The sequence below is a fragment of the Corvus moneduloides genome, chromosome 4 (genome assembly GCF_009650955.1).
Source record: "Corvus moneduloides isolate bCorMon1 chromosome 4, bCorMon1.pri, whole genome shotgun sequence".
Lineage (NCBI taxonomy): Eukaryota > Metazoa > Chordata > Aves > Passeriformes > Corvidae > Corvus > Corvus moneduloides.
This window is the reverse complement of record NC_045479.1, coordinates 8564113-8588998: the sequence shown is the minus strand read 5'-3', so window position 1 is coordinate 8588998 and position 24886 is coordinate 8564113.

Below are 24886 nucleotides of genomic sequence, written 5' to 3'. Positions count from 1 at the left end.
TTCCACCTCAACTCATGTAAAAATGGTGGCTTAAAAGACAGTAAGAAATACTGACCATTTAAAACATACAATGCAACATACAGCATGCTCCTTCTGTAAGCCTCCCTGAATCTTGATACCACTGCTTGCTCTATGGATTATGCTCTGAACAAGCTGAAGGGGTGCTTTGGCAGGAGCAGAGCTGTTAGTGCAGACGCCAGAAAGGCACAACAGGCTGCCTTAACCAGGAGCAAAAGAGATTGAGACAGGAAGGATCCTCTCATTTCTGGCCCCTTTTATAGTGCTGCTGAGACACTTCCTGGTCTTGTCTTCCTGGGATGATTGCAAAGTAAGGAATGATTATCATTGCTGTTCTACAAATAAAAGAGTGGCCATGGGCCTATATTTTAAAGGTACTTAGGTGCCTTAGGATGCAGATAGGCACCTACTGGTATTTTAGCTCTTAACCTAATTAGCAGATTTAGTTGCAAACTCTAGCCTTGGGCATCAGTGTTTGATAGCTGTGCTATCTATTGAATCACCAGGAATATCATTACAGCTGTCCTTCTGAGTTTCATGTTTAGTGCTTACATGTAACTTTAGTTAAATGGGAGAAGAGGAGAATAGGCCAAAACTGAGGGGAATAGGCTTAAAAGTGAACATGCATGAATAATTTGCACCAAAATATGTAACAGGCATTGGAGTTATGCCAAGACAGGATATTAAATACCGTAATTCAGATAGTTTAGTTGCCTGGTCTTATATCTCTTAATCACATACTACTTCTGTTACATTATAATTTCTCATTTCATTCTGAACTTCTATTTCATAATGCTCCAGCCTAAGACAAGCAAATATCTACATTCATTTCACTCTCAGATTATTATTTGTTATTTAATCTTTTTATATCGTGTCTTTATCTGAAGTTAAAAATATATGGTTAATTGCATTAGGCTGCACACCACAAATAGTATGTTTATACAGCTACAGAATTCTCTGTTAACAAATTGGGTGCTATTTAGAATTAAATGGGTTAGAAACATTTGCAAAACAGCTTCCAGTGACAGTACTGCATGGAGAGGTTGTTAACATGGATAGGAACTCTCAAATAGGTACCTTAAAGGAACCTAGAAACATTAATATTTCAAACTTCCCAAATCAAAATGAAATATTATAAGGCTAACACTTACTCTTCTATTTTTACAGGACTGCACATTCACAACGTGTATCAGATCTATATTTATGTCACTTCAAAAATAAAAAAATGGATAGCAAGTGTTTCCCACCTTGGTTTGCTTCACAGCTTCCACAGAATTGTTCAGTGTAATTAAACAACGATCACTTGGACTAAATGATAGTTGAGCCTCCTTTGTGACAGGAACTATTAACTAACTCTAATTCTGCTACACCAGGTGCCATGACATGAAATCCACTGGCCTCAGTGTGCAGTTCTCCTTGGTGCCACATGCTTGCTAGAGCTGGCAGCATTTCCCTTCTCCTGGGCAAGCTCAGAGCACAAGAAAATGCAATGCTACCTTTTAGTATTGAATAAAAGCTAATACTGACTTTAATACTGACTGTAAGGATTGAACAATGCCTATTAATAATGAATAAGGATTTTTCAGTTCAATTTAAATTTAGATTAACCAGTTGCTGGTCAATCAATTCCAAGAGCCATTTAAAATAGGCAGGTGTCTGTCTTCTTTCGAACTTCACAATCACAGTCTAATCAATTAAAATAATGCTGGTAAGAAAGGAAAGTAATGCTCTCACAGAGGACAGCCATTGCAAGTTTCTGTCATCAGACTACAATATTTGGGCTTTATTTGATGTGCATGTTTGGATAAGCAAACAACATCATAGAGAGATACTAAGACTTAGCTTTTTCTTTCTGCACCTTTTAAGTCTTATGGATATTTAGCTTTTCAAAACAGTTCTGTTATCCAAAAGTTAAGCTCCATGGCTATTCCACCTAAGCCCTGGTCAAAGGGATTCCCTTCTAAAACAAGACATGTTATCCTGGGGAAGTTTTCATTACTTCTCATGAAAAGACCTCTTTTCTCCTTACTTTTGCAGAATTTTGCAGCCTGGTAACACTGAGCCAATGCCTCTGATTTATCCAGCTCTTCCCTCTGCAGCTTACTACTTGTTCAACCTTATGAACAGATTAATTGCTACCCCCTGCAGGGCCACCTGGGCCAATTCTTGGACTGGGCCTTAGGACATGTTAAAGGATTAGCCTAATTGCCAAGACTTTTCAGGTGACCTCGGAACCTGATGCTTTTACCTGGAGTTACCTATGTGCATTCGTAGAGTTCTCATCCCACACAACTCCAATCATCATCTCCTTCAAGCCACATCTCAGCAACCCAACACCTGTCTCTTCAAGAACATCACAGTGCAGGCAAGACATACAGTCCTTTTATTTACTGGACCGTTATGCTCCCAGAGGAAAATACCACGTGTAAGAGAAATCTCTAAGGTACTAGAGAAAACACCAAGGGAAATGCCCCCAGTGACACTGGGGCAGGCCTCCCTCTTGCTATGAGAAGAGGGCTTATTGAAGCATGTAGTCACTGCATGGGCACTCTCTCTCCTGTGCACATGTACACATACACACACAATCTCCTTTTCCTTAGGGAAACAACTACCAGAGCCTTCTTATTACTGCAACCCTAGGGTATTTCACCATCTCCACAGCCATAGGGAGGAGGAGAGAAGATCCAGCAGGCAGGAATTGTGCAGCAAGATTTATTTATTTATTTATTTATTTTACAAACTCTTTTATAGACAAAGGATCAGCCACCCCTTGGGGGTGATTGGCTAAAATCCTAAAACATCCATTGTCAAAATATTTTTCTACTGTACTATAAACAAGACTTTACAAGGCTGCAGGTGTTTGGTTGTTTACATAACTCTGTTACCTCTTCTGTGAGAGAGAAAAGTCTCTCATGGGCTTAGAAAATAGCAAGAAAATCCCTGCTAGCAGCATTTTTGTATCCACACCTTCTTGGGTCAAAACTGCTGCCCACACCCAGCACTGCCATGTGACACAAATCTGCTTGCACGCCACCTATATCTGAGCTCAGAGCAAGACAAAAAGCAGCTCCATGTTTTGTACTTATCTGACAATACTTTATTTCTAGCAGGTATAAAATCCAGCTGTGCTTGTTACTGGCTTGGTATGTCTCCTTTCCCATCACCTGCTAATCAGCAGGGCTTAGGTGAGTGGGCACCTCTATTTTTTGAACACAGAACAAAGAGTCCTGACCAAAGTCAGTCTTTGGTCAGCCTGTACAAAGACAGTGCTCCCCCCTTTGACTGGGGTCACTCCAGAAAGAGCAGGATATTCTTTGTAAGACCAAGTGAAGTGACAGAGAGAAGTCTTCCTGGCTCTAAGACAGCAGAGCACTCAAATATAGAGCATCTTGATTTACTGCTAGATTTGGTTTTGAACTGACAGTGCTGACACAGCAAAAATTTTTTTTTAAAATTCTCTTTAACAGGAGCAATCAAATGTGGCAGAGAATCATATGTAAAGAATAAAACACAGGCCAGACTAAGTCTATGCAATCTCTTATACAGCTGTCAGATTTTTTCTTTCTGCTTCATGATTTACAACATCACGAACTGTGAAGCAGACATCACAACAACGAAGTTTGATGTTAAATGACTTTTCTGATTCCCCTTATCTCCCCTTATACTGGAAAGGCCATGTCTGTCTGTCACATAGCACTTTTCCCTCCCACAGGATCTCCAGAAAACAGCCTGAATGTATGCTTTAAAGCAGGAGAGCAGTGGCCAGGCAACCAGTGCCCAGATGCGCTCACAATACTCTGGTGAAACAGCTCTGCTACAGCCTCCACAGTGCACAGGAAGGGAGGCCTTCTGCATTTGCTTTTTGTCATTAAGTTTCTGTGTGCAACCACCTAAAGTTATTTCATGATTGGCCAAGGCAGAGACTTCACACAGAGTCTTAGGCAGGTGTTGAAGGGCCACAGAGACCAAGGTATAGTGCATATTAGGAGCAGGGCATGGAGGAAAATCTTTTTGCTTATGGAGTTTTTGAGAATAGCAAAGATGTCTTACACTCAGCTTTTAATTTCTGATAGGAATTAAAATGCACTGCATTTGTTGGCAGGAGTTACCAACTTACTATCAGTTATAAAAACCACCTTTGCTCCTAAAATCAGCTGATGATGATAGAGGTGTCTGCTTCATTTGTTCACAACACATTGTTCATTGTTGAATATTACATTTTTCTGGGGGCTGCAGCTAGCAGTGATAAAAATGCCTATTTGCTTTGCACCCAAGTACTGCAATTTGGGTCAGACAGATACCTCTGGGGAAAGGTGCAACGTACAGGAATCTCTCCATTTCTGAGTTGCACAGATTGTTCAATGGTTGAAAGAGTGCAGAGTGCAGGTGAGACAGGAGGGAGAATGACAAACACAGCATGCAGACAGTCCACAGCATGAAGAGAAACAGAATATCCAGGCCCCAGGTGTGAGAGAATGTCTGACTTTTCTCTGAGGACCCTACATTGTCATGTCAAAATCATAACAACCCAAAAAGCCATTGGAAGTTGCTGAATGGAGAACAATCTGAGGCAGGAGACTTGTCTTTCACTGACACTCTAAATGAAGTGGAGATGTGTTTCCAAACCATTTATTTTTATCCAGTCTCAACCAGGAGACCTCAGCAGTTTTGTGGCTTTGTATGACAACAACTTACGGTTTTAGGTCGTCTCCAAACGATATTGAGTTTGGGATGCAGTTTGCATCACTGTGAGCACATTTTAAAAGAAAGATGCAGGAAGATACACTTCACAGCTCTGGCTGGCACAAGTTTTCCTTGGCAACTCCTTAAAGAAAAATGGCAGCCAGTGCCCAGGTCTCACTGTCAGAGACATTTCTGAGACAGCAATTGATTGTTCTTGGTCTTAGACTACGCAAAATGTTCATTTAAGATAATTACAGCTAAACATGAAAACAAGTGTAATTCTACCAGCCTGGATAGTCCCACACAGAGGGCAGCAGGGTGGGATGGGAAAAAATACTTAGTCATAGCATTCTGATCTGAGCATTCACAGCAAGATGGGAAATGAAACACCAAAATGGAGACCTGGCAGGCTAATGCCACAATTCCAGAGACAGATGAGAAGCTTCAAGGTTGTGAACAAGCTCCATGTTGTTCTCATTTCCCATTCTGGCTCTTCAGTGGCTGAATTGAGCATTAAACCCAGCAAACAACCTCATGAGACTGACTCTCAGATATGGCAGCTGGTGACAGACAGCACTGGGTGAGTACAGACAGGATATTGATACCAGATGCAGACAGAATAGCAGGCATGGCAGGCACCATCTTGAACTTCTTTTTCTTTGGGGTGTGTGGCAGATTTGGAGCTGCTCGGTAGTTATTTAAGAACACCATGCACTAATTTAGTCATCAGAATGTTTTTTTCTACAGCTGTGGTGGTTTCATTCAGTCACAGTCTGTCTGGACAAGTAGGCAGGAAGGAAGAGCTTGGCAAAATACGTGACACTTCTTAAAGATTTAAAAGTCCATGCCAAAAAGAGGTAGTTCTGGTTTCTTTTCCAGCAACCTATAAAACCAGCTCTGACCTGGACAGACAAAGCACACAAATATTGCAGGATGTTAAGAATGAAGATGAGCTCTAACAAAAAGAGCCTCATGCTCTTAAAACTGTGCTTTATTTACTAATAGGAGAAATTAATTATTAAGTAATATTATTTATGCAAATTTTTTATTATGTAATTCCCTCCTTACCCTGCTGCTGTACAAGATATTTCATGTCAAACATGCCTTCTTCAAACACAGTGCAGATTCCCCAAAAGAAGACCTGTGAGTAACTAATGGCAGCCAGAAACATCAGATAGCAGATCTGATGAAGAGAATTGAAATTCTACTTTGAGGTATAAAATAGTCACAACTTCTCCACTGAGACTAAGACTTACGCAGTTGCCTTTCAGCCAGCTCTTCCCTGCAGTTAAATGTAGGTAACATGTGACTACAATGTTATGCACCCTTAGCATTCCCTAAAACTACGTGCGAAACATGGATGGTAAGGAATAGGAGACAGCCTGCAGCTCCTACTGTGGTGGCATCAACCTCGGCCCAGCACTCAGAGCAATCCTACAGAAGAAACCCAGACCTCTGATGCAGATTAGCACTGTGGTCCCTTCCCATCACTTTTTCAGAGTTCACCTTTCTCTCAGTTGGTGGGAGCGTTAATGTAAGATAAAAACTCATCAGAGCGTGAAATAGTAGAGTTATGAAGGCTAATGCACGCAACAAGTTCTCTTCACTGAAGATAGCACTATTACAGGTATTCACTCTGAGGTACCAGTAACCTCATTTTGTCTTTTGAAAATTCCCACTGTGTTTCATTTCTTTGCTCACTGTGAACTTTATACTAATGGACTCATAAGAGTTACACAGTCCACAGGATCTAGGTGCAATTTCTTCTTTTAGAGAGATTACAACAAAAATGGAAGCAGTCAGTCTCTCCCTAAGACAAGGACTCTTCTCCTCAGACCTCATGACTTGTAATGCTGTATGAAGCCCTACTGAACTTTTCTTCTCCTTACTTTCCTAGGTTGATCAAAATGCAGCTCTTGGAAGCTTCTTTCTAAAGCCCCAGATAAGAAACTTACTTTAACCAAACTCTCAAAAATGCTAACGGAAGTCATTCAGTTAGTGCAGAACAAAGTTAAAAAGCAGGCAAAAATGGACATAAACCATCATTAACTGACTACAATAAGAGATTTCCTCTGCAGTGACAGGAGGCACTGCTAGGAAGGTGCACCATGTCTGGAGGTAAATCACACACAAGAGTTATAGTAAAGATTACAGCCAAACAGAGGTGCCAAAAAATGCAATTAGCTGGAACTTCCTAAGCACCAGGGACAATGCTTTCAGAATAGCACAAAATAAGTGCTAAAGATAAGGACCCTTGGCTAAAATATGTGGTCATTCAAAAGACTACACTGAAGGGTAAAGGAACGAGTGCTGGTGTCACTTACCTCCTTTACGCTTAGGTCGAGGCAGGCCCCTTAGGAAGTTTTGACATTATATGGCAAGATAGGAATAACAAACATACCCTTTGGTTTTGCCATCTACTATTTTAATGCAGGTATAGTCTTAATGACAAGAACATGCATCCTGCTAAATGTGACTTCACTCTGAGTCTGCCATTTCACTCACATTAAATTTATAAATGTATGCTTCAGCAGATTCTAATGGATCTTCTGCCATTACATGCAGTGCCTTAGATTTTTATTTTCAATCAGCTCCTGCTTTTCCAGGAGTTAGTCTAGTATAAGGCTTACTTTCTGATATGCTTTGCAGGATGACAGCTGGGAAGACGTTATCACACACGTTGCCCTTTTTTACTGGTTGAGTATCAGAGGAGTTTATGCAATACATATTCTGAGAGAGGAGTCACAGATCTCTATTATTTAACTAGGAAAATTCTTTTCTTGTATTCGCTCAGGTCTCTGTCAGGATACAGTAGTTTGGTAACTGCTGAATTCTTTTCCACGTGTTTACCTAGCCTTTCAAGGTAACAACAGTACATGGTAACTTTTTCACAGGTGAGATAATAAGATGTCAAAATATGAAGTCTGCAGCACCTGAGTGAACAAAGAACAGAAAGGAGGCCTTTCTCACATTCCTTCTCCTCCAACAAGGAAGCTGCAGCTTTTGCATTTTGTTAACTCCCTCCACCAGCCCAAGACTTGCCACCACTGGCTGTGCATGAGCACATGGCTGTGGGCTTCAGCTGATGGACCCAATGAATGGCTTGCAGTTCATCTGAAGTGGAAAACAATAATAGGGAGCTAATTTTGATAAGAGAATGAGTTTAAAGGTCTCTGGAGCAGGAAAAGAATGTAAGCAAAGAGACAGGAATGAGACAAGGAAATTATTATGAATGTTCTGAAAAAGAAAATACAAAGCTCCTCAGGAAGGGGAAGGTTATGTGAGAGTGAGGACAGGGGAGGAAGCAAGGGAACACACTGGAAAAAAACACTGGAAAAGACTTCTGAAAAAGCAAAGGAAAGGAAAAATGGTAAGTTTACAGCTTTCCTTCTTAGATGAACATTCTATTCCCTCTACTGTTAACTTTTTAATATTTTCAGTATTTATACTGGCTGCAAAAGAATTCTTGAAGTTCTTCGAGCCTGCCACTATGACAGAATAGATAGGAGAGAGAATCCCTCAACAAGTGACAGGATCAACATCACAGCTTATAATCATATTCCACCAACAGCTTCAAAAAGGCTTTACCATGTCTTTCTTTTGACTTGCTAAAAGCCAAACAAATTAAACCCAGCACCTGTCCTAGAAAGACAGAACCTACAAACAGGAGCAGCAGCCCAGTAAAGTGTATGTGGCTGAGAAAATGACCAGAGATTGAGCAAAACCAGGTCATCTTCAATTTACCAGTTCACTGGTCTCTAGGTGTCAACATCCCTGATATGTTTATTAAGCCAACAACCAGTCTTGCAATCCATTAGCTACATTTCTTCGAATTTCTTGCGCTGAAACGTGTAATTAATAGTGTGTGGATGTTGCATTATTTGTTCTGCAGTCACAAGAGCTAATCCATTTCTGTGTTCTAGTTAGCTAGCCTAGGAATGTCTGTATATGTTGGTCATCTAATGCTAAGCAATTGAGTTATTGACATTTAGAGGCACCAAAAAAGACTTTTGTAACTCAAAAAATCTGTTCCTGTAAGTACTTTAAAACAGCTGACCTCAAAGCAAGCAATTGCACGAGTCCAAAAGAAAACAGAGTAAGAGAAGGCTAGCTGGAAATTTCAACCACCTTGTCATCTTCTCACAATTCTTGATGTTACTGTAACTCTTCCAGAAACACACCATAAAAATCAGGCAAGTGTGAACAGGTGTGTGGTGTATTTTAAACCCTTGTCAATATCCTGGTTACTGAGCTGGAATCCCAAACAGCCCGAACCCTGTGACCTCAGGGGTCACAGTGCCCCCTGAGTTACTCAGTTCAGTATGAACCATTTCTACCAACTTCATTATCCATGGGATCACTCATGCATCAAGACAACACTCATCCTGCTTTTGGAAACGGCTTTGGTCTTCTCCTGGGGTAAGAACAGCATGATATCCTTGACAATGGAGTCAGACCACCTGACCACTTCCAGAAACCCTTTCTACCAGCCAGTGACTGCCAGTGCAAATGCCACACCACAGTATGGATGTATCTCCAACATCCGTCATAGATGGCAGTACAGCTTGGAATACAAAAGGGATGTCTACAATTCAAGACTGAATACATGCCACTGAGCCAATATGAATTCCATCACCACAGAAACCAGGCACTCTTGAAGAGTGAAACATGTCCAAACATTTACTTGATCTTATAAGCATACATATGTAGATTTCAAGTACAAGCAAAATCTGCATTTTGCATTGCTGCTATTCTTCCAGCTGAGGATAACAACTAAGGATAAACCAGGAAAAAGATGAGAATACAGAGGAAAAACTAGGAGAGAATATTGATTTTGGACTATATGACGTAAGTACAAGCAATTTTACTGAGATTTACAACTTATTAAAACAACCAAGTGGAAGCATAACTGAGAGCCTGAACCTAAAAATTATCAAAGTAGGATTCATCATGTGGATCAGCCAAAAGCTGGGCATTTAAATTCTCCTTTATACTTAGGCACCTATTCCAAGCCAGTCATTCCAACTCCTTCTGTAGCCAGCCATTCCAAAGGCAACCTCGTTCTGCCTACAGAGAGAGCACCTGCTTTAGGATGGTCCCGGGAGGCACCAAACTCTCAGAGGGCTAAAACCACGCAACAGGAACCTGAGGCTTGCTATTGCTATGGCAGTTCATCACTCCCCTAACTTCCCTACGTGACTGTCAGGACACAGCGAAAGCCTACATCCGGTTGGAGGCATCTGGGGTGGCCAGATTCCAAAATCTGACTTGCTGATCACCAGACCAAGCCTTTCTCTAAAAATCTTTAATTGAAAAATACAGAAAAGATATTTACAGAGCTATAGGATTATGATGCATTGACCTTTTCTTTTTTAACAAAATGAGAGTGAAGTTTAATTTATTTATGTATGCTTTATTCTGGTTTAACATTAAAATATTTTATCTTCTTCATCTGGTTTAAAAATGAAGAACAAAAAGGTATATGCGAGTCTGGAAAACAACCTCTGCACATATTCTATGATGATAATCAAATCTGTTGGTTTGTTGTTCAGGCATATAATTTTAGAAAGGGATATTCATGGAAAAAAAATCAACTGGGAGAGGAACATGACTAAAAGTTCTGAGAAAAATGTAGTTTGTGAAAAAGATGTTTTATGTCTTCTTTACAAGGGAAATGAACCACAAGAAAGACACAAACTTTATATTACATTAAATTTTGTAATACACTGCATGAGAAATAGTTTTGTTAAATGAGGCATTAAAAAAAAGAAGAAGAAAAAAGATAATACTTCATTGCCACTCCATCAAAAGCTGATGCATAATTAGAGAAAAGGCACAGTAAGACATGAATTTCATGGCAAGAGAAGAAAATAATGCAATGAAAAAGTCTGTAGGCATGTGTGTGAATGTTAGCCAATTCCTCCACCTAGCTCAAATTTGTATCTGCTTGAATTTGCAGAGCCCTTTTTCTCTACAAATAAAACAAGAGGCACCTTTCTCTCCTTTTTATTTTCTGTATCCATTGAATTGAATTGTAATAGATTACTTAAAAAAAATTTAGATTCTCATCTAGCTTTCTAAGCAATTAACTCTTTTCAGAGCCAAATTATAACATTATAGCAAGAATATTCTGCATATAAGCAGGCCTACACATCAGCTCTTGGATGGGCCATTGAGTCCCAGGTTAGGGACAAGCTCTAGGTGACACTGCTCCAGGACTGCCACCTCCAGCAAGGGTTGGATACACATTTCTGGCAGAAATGGTGGTGTCACACCGCCCCTGCTCTAAGGGGACAGGAGGCTCTGAGACAGGTTTCTGGGATATGGAACATATCCGCCAACACAGTGAAACCCGGGCACAGCTTCCTGGCGTTTGCATGGTGCTGACCAGTCCTAATTCAGGGCCTAAGAAACACAAGCAAACAGCAAAAACTGCCATCAGTGTCCACATCTGCAATGTTTGAACACAAAGAGGTCTTTTCCTTGTCACCCTACAATCACCTGGCCCTAAGGGCTCTTTGTCACAGTCTGTTCCATGGCAGGAAAGGCAAGAGCATGCAGACCTCACCTAGGCTCGTCCAGTGGAACAGTGAGATCTGGGAACAAGAATGAAACCTATGTGTGACTGAAGCATCCTGCCAAACACTGTCTATCACCCTGGCACTGTATGTTACCATGAATTTTTGTATACTTAATAAAGAATTTCTAGCCAATATACCCATCTGTTATGGAAGGGAAAATAATCCCAAAACAAATAAGACAAGCAAAATATGCTTGCAAAGCAATAATAAATTTGGGGTTCTGTAACTATGACATTAAATGAATATTTAAACTAAAAATAACTTCTTGTTGTGCATTATCAAGTGAGATTAAATATTTAACGAGCACTTGTTGCACAAAATCATAAGTCTCTCTAAAGATCAAAGCAAATTATACAAAGTTTAAGGTATTTTAAAATAAAGGTATGTTGAAAGTAGTTACTTAAAAAGAAAAGCAGTCCTAACTATAAAAACTCAGAACTTGAAACAGCCTGGTATGTATTATAATATGTATTATAATTTAATCCTGACATAGGAGATGAAAAGCTATTGCCACAAGATTTATCTGTGGTGACAAACCTTCAGATCTGAAGTCAGAGTTGTTCTCAGACAATGGAGTGGAACAAAAGGCAATGTCTGCGGCCTGGACAATCTGCTCATGACAGCCACAAAACCAATTTGCTACAGACACCTTCCTTCCTCTGCTGCTGAACATACTGGTCACTGTCTAAACTGGGCCCCAAAACTCCTGGAAATGTAAGCAATATGCAACCAATATTTAAATAATATTAAATAAAAATAACGGAAGACTACTCAAATTAAATTTGTGGGGTGAACATTTAAGATTGCTGTATTTGCTCAAAGTTTTTTTATTTTACTGAATTCAAGCTCTAAACCAAAATGTTTTCTTTACAGAAGACACTTCACTTGGCTAAAAGCACTTAGGTCTCACCTGTGGAAAGTACTGTGAGCCCAAATAAAGACATTACTTTATCTTCCAAGGGGCAATGAACTTGTAGTCAATTTAGAGGTGAAAAATATATACTGAAGGAATATTTTTGTATTTGGTAAAGCTATGTATCTTGTAAAATTAAATATCTAAATCAAATTCTTAAATATTGATCTTACATAAGAAGAACTTAACAGTTAATACTAAAATGATACTACATCTGAATGAAACCCTCTGTAAATATTTGTACTATTATAAGTCATAAAAAATGCATGCCCTGTATTAACTTTGTACAAAGTAGTGAAATATTTGCAGGATAATGAGCTCTTTTCAGTGTAAACCACTAAAATGCATCAGACTAATTCATCTCTTTTGGATACTATACCATACAGAACAGGAGTTGTGGAATACATTTTTACCCTCCTGAAAGTCTGTAAGAATCTCTCATTGCCACTTGCAGTCATTCTCCAGCACAAAGTTAATTAGGAAGGGCTAGCTTACATTTCACTTCTTTTTAATTAAAGAAAATAAATGTTATTTCCTAGGCAGGTCAACACAAAAGAAAATCCTAAAGTTAATAGCTATTATAGTTAAATCTGTCAGGCAAAACCACTTTGTTATGGCAAAAATCCCTTTCTGATATCCATGTGATACAAACAAAGACATCTATATATCATGAATAAACCATGAGAATGTTGATGGAACTAGAATGGCTCCAGGGTATCACCAGATATCCGTTCTAGGTTGCTCGTGCTACACAAGCTGTATAAATCTGAATGAAAAACCTTGAGGGAGTTGGCAGCTCATATTCAGATGCAACATCTCATGTTTCAGTTTATATGCCCACTGCCCCTTGTCCTCTCTGGGCACCACTGAAGAGAATCGGGTCCCATCCTCTTGATACCCACCCTTCAGATGCTTTTATGCATTCATAAGATCCCCTCTCATTTGTTTCTTCTCCAGGATAAAAAGGCCCAGCTCATTTCTCATTTCTCTTATTTGTGCTTTTACTAAAAAATAAAGTGTAAAGGAATTGTTGAAACAAATTATAGGAAAAATCCTGACCTATGCAAAAGGCTGGTGAAAGATATCCAATACTACCTTAAACCCTTTTGCTAGAATACTCAAAAATCTCCTGAGGGTCTGTGAGAGAAGTGCCTACAGACTGCAAACCATTTGGAAGGAAAAGCCTGGACATTTCTCAAGAATAAACTGCACAAAGGCCCCTAAAGAAAAGGAAAGAAGTCCTCTTCATGCATTTTGAGTTCCCACTTCTACAATAAAGACTGTAAAAAACCACTACTGGTTCAACTTGCTGCCATGAAAACTGCACTGGGTAGCTCTGATTTTAACACATAAAGGAAAAGTTAAATTCGACTTGTTTTCACCTGATGTAAAGAGAAGTCTTGCTCTGGCACTCAATCCATCACTATACTTCCACAAAAATTAGTTTCAAGAGTCCTCTGTAAAACCTGTCACCATTTCCTCACATTACATTTTTAGTGTGAAAAACACATAACAAAGGAAGTTACTTCAAACATGTTATAGTGAAAAGTGAAAGGACAATAGAAAAGGAGAGAATCAATATTATTGAAAACATAGTACTGCAAGATAGTGTCTAGCTTAATAAAAAGCAATTTATGTGACCTGTTTAATTACTGGGTTTGAGGCACTGGTATCAGTTTATTATGTTAAAGCCATCTGTATATAAAAAAAGCATGTTCAACAACACAAACTGGATACATAGTTAAAACACAGAAACCTGGTTGGTCCTGCCTTTGCTTTACAATATCTAACCATGAATGATCCCACATGAAGGAAACATTTCCCGAGCTACCCCCATACCTGCCCAAAAGCAGCCATCAAATACCCAGGGCGGCTGGGTATATATTCCCTGCTGTAGGAACACTCTGCCCACTGCCCACTCAGACCAGTGACCTGCGTGCCTGTTTCCCCTTTCTCATGTGACACACAACAGAATACAGGTATTCCTACATGCTGACTTTAAGAAATCCAAAAAAAACCCCAACCCCAAGCCTCTCTAATCTCTATAAAGTAAAACTGTGAGCCTTCAATAGGATTCATGCTCATGGTGTTAAAAGACAAAACAAAAAAGTACAAATTTAGCTTTGGCATTTTCTTTCATGAGACTTGGAAGAGCTCAATATAAATGAAAACTGGTTTTATTTCCAATGACCACAGAAAGTTTTGCTCTAAAATCTCACAGTTGTGTGCGTGCAGGAGTCTTGCCTCCTTGCCTCTCATATAGTGAATAAATTGTTCAGACTTCAGATTGCTATAGAGAAATACAGCATCTGTAATTGCTATCAAGGTCAATGAGAAAAGGGTAAGTGCTTAAGTGATGGATATATAATTTACATCACCCTGGAGCAATGTTACCGTGAATTTTCAACCTGTTTGTTTAATGTTTATTCAAATGCTGCTGTCGTGAAAAATTATCACCTGAGTCTATTTGACAAAAATTTCTTCAAATACATACAAAAATACTTCAAATACATGTGTTGCCTTTTTTCTAACCATCTACATCAAGATTTAGAAGAACTGGATTTCAAATAACTAAAATCACCTTCCCTTTCAAAATATGAACAATGCCAAGATGCTCCAAGTTGAAAACGACAAAAATGTAGAACCATAAATAATAACTTTATTTCCTCACAATTTGGGGGCATGTTTTTTGTGCAATTAGTTAACTGTTGTTAACATTTATTGAATTAAGGCGAAACATCTTAATTCCAATACACAATCTTCAAAGTTCAGTCTCTGGACTACATCTGTTACCAAAATGCTGCTAAGAGAAAGCAGATTTGTTTCGGTTAGCCAGGAATGTGTTCCCACTGGATTTCAGTTACAAGGTTGCATAGGTAGTGAAATGACAGATATTTGTGATGAGGAATTTTGACCCAAATGTACTTTATGTACTTTAAATTGCTTTATTTATCATTCCTATTTAACACCTCCTTAAAGCCACTTGGCATAGTTCTGAGATCAAAGTGACCTTTTGCTAAAGAGCAAAATTGATGCATAGTTCATTAACCAAACCAGAAAACCACTACTCTTTATGATAGGAGAAATGCACAAATACCAAATTCACCTTCTTTCTTTGTTTCCTTCACACCTCTAATAAGAAAGCACACAGCAGCAGGACTATGCTAAGTTTATCGTAAGTGCAGGAAAAGAAACAGAAGTTACAGAATGTTCCCTTTTACATCTCACAGCTTTGACGTAGGAAAGCAAATCAGCCTTTTATTCTGAAGGTATTTATTTTGCCTAAGAAATATATTCTCCACACACCAAAGATGACATTACCTGCCTCAGAAAAAGATGTCTTGTCAAGCTCGCCAAGAAATCTATTTCAACTCATGTACCTGACTACCTGTTAGGAGCAAGACTGACTCCTTCTAAGTCACTTGAAATACCACAGAATTACGTCTTTGGTAAGATCACATTTTATGCAGCTCTTCTGCAATTCCTGAACTCAAAATCTGGACTCAGTCAGTGCCTTGGTTAAAAATACTTGGAAAAATAGTGCAAGTACCACGGGGCATTAGAAGGTGACATAAAAATTCTGATCCAGAGTGCTGCAATGCCAGCACATGTGGCAGAGGAAGGCAAAGGCAATCTAAATTGCAGAACAATGCTATCAAGCAGATCAAGTTGCACTCTCTATCTGTGTGTACTGTAAGAGAAGCGCAAAACAAGGACCAATTCAGGAGTTACTGTTTTCTTTTTAAGAGCATATCACAGAATCTTTGAGTTGGAAGGGACCTTTCGAGATCCCCTACTTAAGCAGGGTCACCTAGGCCTGGCTACCCACAACCATGTCAAGTCTTGCTTTGACTCTCTCCACAACCTCTCCGAGCAGCCTGCTTTGGTTTTTGACTGCTCTCACAAGAACAAACTTCTTTTTCTTGTGTTTAGATGGAATTTCATGCATTTTATTTTGTGCTTCTTGCGTGTCACTGGGCACTACCAAGAAGAAGTACACTACCAAGAAGAGCCTGGCTTCCTCATTTTCATCTCCTGAATAAACACCTCTGGTATTTATACACTTTGATAAGACCAGAGCCCCCTGAACTCCAAAGCTTCTCTAGGCTGAAGAGTCCCAACTCTCAATCTCTCTCCAGAGGAAAGGTACTCCAGCGCCTTAGTCATTTTCATGGCTCCTCACTGGATTCATACCAGTATGTCCAAGCTTCTTTTGTACTTGAAACGCCAGGACCCTAGATGTGGTCTCACCAGGGCTCAACCTGCTGTCCATGCTCTTCCTAACACAGATCAAGCTGCTTTGGCCTTCCTACTGCAACTGTGTGTTCCTGACTCATGATTAGCTTGGTGACCATCAGAATCGCAAGGTCCTTCTCTGCAGAGCTGCTTTCAAGTACATACTGGTGAATGCGATCACTCCTCCCCAGCTACAGGATTTTTTATTTCCCCTCACAGAGAGACTAGAGGTTCTTCTCTGCCATTTCTCTAGCATGTCCAGGTCCATCTGGGTGGTGGCACAAGCATCTGGCACATCAGCCACTCCTCACAGCTTTGTATCATTTATGAACTTGATGAGGGTGTGCACTGTCCCACCATCCAGATCATTAATTAAGATGTTAATTGGTGTTGGCCACAGTACAGACCCCTGAGGCACAGCACTAGCGACTTGTCTCCGGGTGGACTTCTGCCACTCATCATAACTGCCTGGGCCCAACCATTCTCAATCCCCCTCACTGTCCACTTATCCTAGCCTTACTTCCTTGGCGTGTTTATTAGAAGTAGCATTGAAAGCCTTACTGAAGCCAAACTAAGCAGAATGCACTTTTCTCATCCACCAAACTAGTCACCTCATTACAGAAAGCTGTCAGGTTGGCTAAGCATGATTTCCTCTTCATAAAACCAGGATGAAAACTTCTAATGATCTTCCTGTCCTTTACACATCCGGAAATTGTTTCCAGGATTAGTTGTTCCAGTACCTCACCTCCTGAGGTGAGGCTGACCAGCCCACAGGTCCCCTTCTTGAAGACATCTGCTTTATCACAGTCTTCAGAAACCTACCTGAATATGAGAACCTTTCAGAGATAAATTAAGAGCTGTCTTGCAATGACACCAGCCAGCTCCCACAGCACTCCCTTGGGCCCCATGGTCTTACAGATGTCCAGTTTGTTCAGCTGTTCCCTAATCTGATCCTCCTCCACCAAGAGTGAGTCTTTGTTGCTTCATACTTCTCCTTGGGCCTCAGGGACCTGGGTTCCTGAAAACTTGTCTTTTTATTAGGGGATCTTAATATATTGACCAAACCCAGAGCACCTCCACATTAAATCCTATTCCCAACTCCTCGCCACAAAAGACTGCACATGAACAGCAGTTATTTTCTCCTGGTACTTCTCTACATGTAGTTATTTTAAGTTAGGAACTTCTATTGCAGTTCATGGCAATAAGATGATGTATAGTAAAAGAAAAATCAATAGAAAATTTACAGAAGAGGAATTCCATTGACTGAACTATTAAAAAATAAAACCAAACAAAACTCATTCCAGCTTAAAACACAAGGCAGAGAAACATGATGTTTCTCTAGGAAAAGTACATTGATTTTAGATAAGCCTTAAAGTGGCCAACTATAATAATTACTTCTAACAGTGATGAAAAGAAATACTCTCCTTTCACATGAGCGATTTTTGACTATTCTGTAGGATTCTTCCTTAATGTGGAATGAAAGCCACAAACAGATACAGAGTAATTTAAAGACTAAAAATTGAAATATATTAAAAATATCATTGTGATGAGTCTCACGCGAAGTACACCAGAAAAAGCACTCGGCCAAATTGGCACAATAAAATCTGTGCCCTTGAGATCGATCCAGTTCAATCAAGTTCATTAACGTAAACATAACAGTAAGTCATGCCTGCACATAGGTTTATTTTCATGCTGCCCTTCTCCCTTCCAGATGGGCTGAAGTTGCACTATATTTCATTGGTAGAGTCACCGTGAAAGGGGTTCTGAAATGGAACCGCATTTCTCAAAAATGTGATTGCAAGCCTATGTGAGAGATGACCTGGGTTTGAGATTTTATGCGGCACCTTCGGCCACTCACACAGGACAAAAAGGAGAAGATGAATACACTAGTACAGATGTGGACAATACACAGGAACAGAGTGAAGGGCTGGAAATCCATTGATACTGAAAATCAGCACTTCTCCCAGAGCCAGCTGGCAAACATCATTTCATGTACCACTGGTGGGAAGCATAAATATGCTCTACAGATGTCTGCACCTCCATTCTGTGGTTACTAATACCATTTCTAATGAAGGCTTGGAAAATACCTTCAGGGATATTGCCAGGTAAGATTCTGATGGTGCCTCTGCAAGACCATGACAGCAAGCCTAAAAACCTTTGAGAAACCAGAAATTCTGACATGCCAGACTTTGATTAAGGACAAACTTTGAAATCAGGAATCCTTGTATATGCAAGAAGGCTGCACCAAATTATATACATGCATCTGAAGTACCAGAAGTGTTCTTTCACACTTGGAAAAATATTGTCTGTTGAGGACAAAAGAAAAGCATGGATCCAAAATCTGTGTGCCAGACATGCTGCAAAACTGCATAAATATATGGAGAGAGGATGGGGGAAAAAAAATACCAAACTCAACCCAAAACAAAAAACACAAACCCACACAGTGACCAGCTGCAACAAGCCAACAAATACCTCAATGAGAAGCAACAGCTGGAAATAGTAATTTCCAGGACCTACTGTAGACAGAAGAAGAGATCCCAAAAATGTGACAGGCTTAGTATGGAAGGGACAAGGAAATACGTTCTACAAAAATCAGCACATGGAATGGGACTGTTTTTCAATGTGCAGAGAACCAAACTACTAAAATATTTTTATTCTTCTTCTTCCGTAAGTCTTAAAGATGTTCTAACAATCTCTCCCCCTTCCTCACCCAGACTCCAACATTGTGATGCTGCAGCTAAGAAAATAAGTTTCTTCAGCATTCTTTGCTACAAGTCTCTGTACTCAAATTTTGTGACAAGTGTTTGCATCTTATCTAAAAACTTCAGAATTATATCATTACTCAACATAATATCTACATTAAAAAACCAACTTTTTTCATCATAAAATAACTTATCCCACACTCTTGCTTTCATTTCATATTAACTACCAGAACAAAGAATCAGATACCAGTGTTTGCTTGTTTTCTTTACTTTTCATCTCATGTTTTTGTGAGTCTTAAAGACCTCTAAGAAATACCCACACAGGTATACGAAGATGGTCTGAACAAACCCAAATTGCAAACCTAGTTACAGCAGCAATTCCTCATGACAATTTGCACAGATTCCCACTATTACTCTACATTTCTCTTGTACCAAAACCCACTTGCAACATATACACATCTGTTTTGTCAGCTCTCTTTGGCAGGGGAACTCGAAGTTTACAGACATAATGGAAAGATGGTATTGAAGGAAGCCAGAGAGATGTGGGCAGAACAGAATCCCCAAGCTGAGGGCAGTAACGCTGGAGAAGAAACAAAGGGAATGGCAGATCTTGCCGGTGGCATTAAGCAGGAAAGCCCAAAGTAGAAAAGAGCTCAGCTAACCTTCAATTAGCTGTAAAGACACACTTTTGCTCTGCTTGATCTATGTGTGGTTAGGAAGAGTTGTTAACTCCCTGCAGCATGTTTGGATGTGTTAATCACTTTGGGATCAAAATAATAATCCTGGCTTTCCTATGCAGTGGTAAAATACAGCATGAATAGGCTTTTCAACTACTGTTTACATGGTATGACTCATTAAGTGCTGTTTCAGTGCCATTCTTCCATATACATAAAGGGGGGAACAGTGACTCCATTCCAAATTGAAAGAGTGACAGCTGTTTAAAGGGGGGAGGCCACATACAGACATCAATTCAGTGGTGCAGAACCTGCCCACTCTAGACCTGAATCTGACCTAAAATACCAAACTGGGAGAGAAAAAACATGCTCTTTGCAAATACCTCTACTAAAAACAGTGAATGTATTGAAGTATATGAAATGAATGTATTGAATGTATTGTATAGTTTGGATATAATAGTAATAATACTAAGTTAGCTTCACACTTACAATGTTTTTTTAATTGAGGCTTAGAAGTCATCACAAAATAAACTCACCATATGTTTTCTTCCTCTATGTACATAAACCTCAACATCCAATACATCTTTGATTTCATCTTTAGCCACAGACAGTGGAAAGGTGCAACAAAGCAAAGTGACTTGATTGTGGTTTAACCTCAAACCTCTGACAAAACCTGGTCTGCTGAACTCCCCTTTATCTACGTTCTCCAAAAGCTCAGATACGGTTCCACCAAATCTTGCTCAGACGCTGTGAGTTACCAGAAGACACTTAAACTCATGCCAGCTAACCAAAGGAAGTGCAGCATTGTTTTATTTATCAGGTGTACCAGTGCAGCTCCAAGAGGAAGAATTCAGTGTCATCATTCAACTTGTGCTCAACATGACTTACAGCTCCAGCTCCCCAGAGCTCTGACACTTGCCCCATCCAGGGCAAACAAGCTGTGGCTCCTACAGCTTCAGTGACTTAGGCACACAACTTAGAAGTCCACCTGCAGGCTATACAGAAGGCTCCTGTCATAGACAGCCCTGAGTTGGGATGACATCAACCATAAACATGAAACCTTCTCTCTCTGCAGCATGAGAAACAACAGACGTAATAGTTATCAAAAGGGGAGAAAACTGCACTGTCTGAAGCAAATCTCACATAATTTAATAACATAATAGAGAATCTTAATTTTCAGTTGCATTTAAGGCAGTGAAAATAATAACTGTTATACATGTAGCTTGATGGCAATTAGCTCAAACACGCTTTAAAAAACCACATGGCAGTTCAGTTAAAAAAAACCATGGCCAATGAGATGCACAGACTGTACAAGCATATAGAGAGCTTTGCTTGGAGTACTCATGTATCTATTGCAGAGAGGGCACCTGTCAGTATAATCTGATATCAGATTAGACAAGGAGTTTAACTTACCTTAATAAGAATTCCTTCCACCACGGAAGTTGAGCTTGTGTTTTGTGATACTGCTCTAATACAAAAGAGCATAATGGGACATTTCACTGCCTGAAGAGAGACAGCCATTCAGACATCCTCTCCTCTCCAGGAGGTTTTTATAGAGACTCATGTTCTCAGTGAGCCAGAAGTTACATGGGATCTGAAAGCCATTACAGCTTTTCTAATTTTCCTTCCTACCTACCTACCTACCTCCCTCCCTCCCTCCCTCCCTCCATTAACTCCCGTTATTGCCTCAATCATGGTAAATTCAGGATGTGATACACAATTTACCAACTCTTTCAATGAGTCTTAGGAAGTAAACAAAAAAAGGCAGGGGGAGAGAAGAGCAAATTTTGCTTCTTTAAGTCCTTTGGTTTCCACACATATTCAGATATAGGTGGATACAAAGCCCTATGCTTTACAGCTGACTTTATAACTTCCTTACTGCAGCAGTAAGTGATTACATGCATTCACTTTGCCTGTTATTTCTGTAATTTTCAAACAAAATCTGCCTTTGCCTACACGCACAGAGCCTGCCTTTACATACAAGTCTCTTAAATGAGGATTTTGTTAACAGAATCTCTCTGAAATGAGCCTTAAAGACTGCTAAGAAATACCTGTTAAGAGTCTCTCTGAGAAACGAGTCTCTCTTTGTACTTCTAGTAGAAGAAAAGAACTTTGCCTTCAAGAAATGCAAAGGGAAAGGTGGAAAACTGAGTAGATCCCTAGCAAAGAGGTATTATGATTCTGTACCATTAGAGTGGGAAAAAGTAGCTTCATTTATGCAGTAGATTGAGACATACAGAGCAGAATTACAGTCTGATCATGAGAGAAAAAACATGCTTGATATAGTTACTGTGACTCTTCCAAGGAAGAAAGTCAGAGAGCACAAGGAACAAGAAATTAAACGGAACGGCAAAAGAGGAAACACAGGCACCTGGAGAATGACCATGTAAAGAAAAAAGACAGAGGCATCTCAATACACACACAGAGGGAAAAGAAACTGCAAAGGATGCAGAAAGGTATTCAGGGAATTACATCAGGTGGGCAAAGGTCTTGTGCCACATTTTCATTCAGGATGACAGCTATGCCTTGATGCTGTTTGTTGCCTCATATGCAAGATTTAAAGATTTTTTTTTTAGGGAAACTGAGACGATTCTCACCTGAATCTTTTTTTTTCAGAGTAACATTAAATTCAGGTGGTCTACTGACTCAGCTTTTGTCAGTGTGCAACATGCCACGATTGAAATAAATGCATCTTGAAAGGACAGCTTTATAATATCATTAAATAACGTATTAGGGGATGGGGGAAAGCAGCACTTACATTGACATGACTGCAACTGAGTAAAATGTGAAGCACATAAACCATTTAGCTGCAACTACAGAAAGCAATTTAGCCACTGGAATTCCATGCTGATTTTCTGCTTTCTTGGAGAAGAGGGGCACGAAAACCTGCTACTGACATAGCAAACACAGAAGAGCATCTGTCAAAATACTGCCTTCTGATCTTAAACTGATTAAACTGGCAGAGTTGCGAAGAACAACTATAACTAAACAACAAAACTAACAATATAACAACTAAACAACATAACTAAAGAATGACAAAAAAATAAATAAATGCTTTCCTCAGTTCTTAGCAGCAAATATTAGTATTTCTAACTTAGCAATTTCTGTGTATAAAGTGGAGCAAAGAAAATCAAATTGATGATCTAGCTGTAGTACAGCTTCTTTGGGCCATTATCAGCAATTTTGAGTGGTCATGTGAAAATGCATCCTCTTCTTGTCTCAGCTGAAAATGAGACACAAGTCATACATAGTCACCAAGTCATTTAGTTTGAGCGCAATGCACAGAAATGTTTGTGCTGGAAATAATAACATTCATGACCGATATTAATGTAAATTAATGTAAATCGGACTGAGTACTTCGGCCAATTCTGCAAAAGTAAAAATCAACAATTTTTTTTTTCTTTTGAAGTTACAAAATATGCAATGATATCCAGCAGCTTCCAGCACTGTTACTGCATAAAATAAACCCAACAACTTGTAGACTGTACCTGGTTTTAAACTTGAGTACAGCTCACACTCTGAAACAAGCACAAACAAGCTGAAAAAGTTAGCTCCCAAAACCCATATTGCATGGACTGTTTTTCCTGTTTTGCATGACTATTGAACATCAGGAGTTAGTACCTATTACTACTTAGGGAAATAAAATTAAAGATACAACCCCAAGAAGCCATTTCATAGTAACTATTGTGTCATTTTTCCCCTAAGAAACCTTAGAGTGTAAATACTTAGAATGTGATATACACGGATACAGGAAGGTTCCAAGCTATTTGCAGAATGTAGGCAGACAAGGAACTCTGTTCTTCACAACTCACTTGGCTCACAAAGGTCAATCAGACACTTGCTAGCAGGAAAGGCAACCTGTAAATAGAGTCATGGTTTCATAAGAGACTGCAGTTAAGTTTGTAGGTTTTGGAAGGCAAAATACTGAAAGTATGTTGGCAATTACTGAAGATTACTAAAGATCTTAGTAATCTTTAGATCTCTAAAGATTACTAAAGACTATCAAAATTACTAAAGATCTTGCTAAACAGGAAAACTGACAGTTCTTTTCCCTTGCTTCATCCTGCATTTCTGAGGTTTGAGTTTTGTTAACTACTGGTCTTGATTATGCTTTTATACTTTTATACATCACTGTTTGTGAAGATTGGTCACCTCCAATACATCATATTCTCTATTCTTTTGATTTTACACCAAACTTCAATTAAGAAGTAAAGCACTTTAACATGAGTGAAGACTTCTTAGCGATCTCAAACTCTTCAGACAAAAGCTTCTGCACGAAACGCAGCCCAACTCAAATACAAGTGGAATTACTCCTTCAGTTCATCAGTGTTTTCATCATCAGAACAGTGATTTTATAGAAATATTCAGAAAACTAATATAAATGGTCACAAACATCAAAGCAAATTCTTAGTTTTTACTCAAGCAAATGTCAGCTGATTCTTCATGTCATGGTCACCTAGTTGTAATTACAAATACCTGTGGCAAAGGCCACACTGAATCCCCACTGACCAAGCTTTCTCTGCAGGGGAATACACATAATAATATATTATGTATAACCTGTGTATATGGTGATATGTGTCTGTTTATAACAAGCAATATAAAAAGGATTAAGTAGGATTTGTGATAAGGATTTATGCGTAATTTTTTCCAGTTTAGCACTTTTTAGAAACTATGACATCATTGTTAATTCGAAACCTCTTGATGTAGTTAACTGATTTATAAGACTATCACATTCCCACTTGGGTACAAGAGAAACAGAATACTGAACATCACCCCTAACACCCTTCCCAAAGGCACCATCCAGTGTTTCACTGACGATCTTAAACTGCAGTAACACAAAATCCCAGCCATTAAAAACCTTCACACATGAACATATCCACTTACTGTTTCAACAAAAAGCTTCTAACTCAGAGCTGCAGCTCTCCTGAATAAATTGCTTCCTTGTTTTACTCTGTCCCCACCTAGGCAATAAGAGATATTAAAACTGAATATAAGGAGCATAATTATCAACAGATTGCATTAATTACCTTATTAATGATGTCAATAATTCTGCAAAACAAGGAACACTCAAGACTTTAC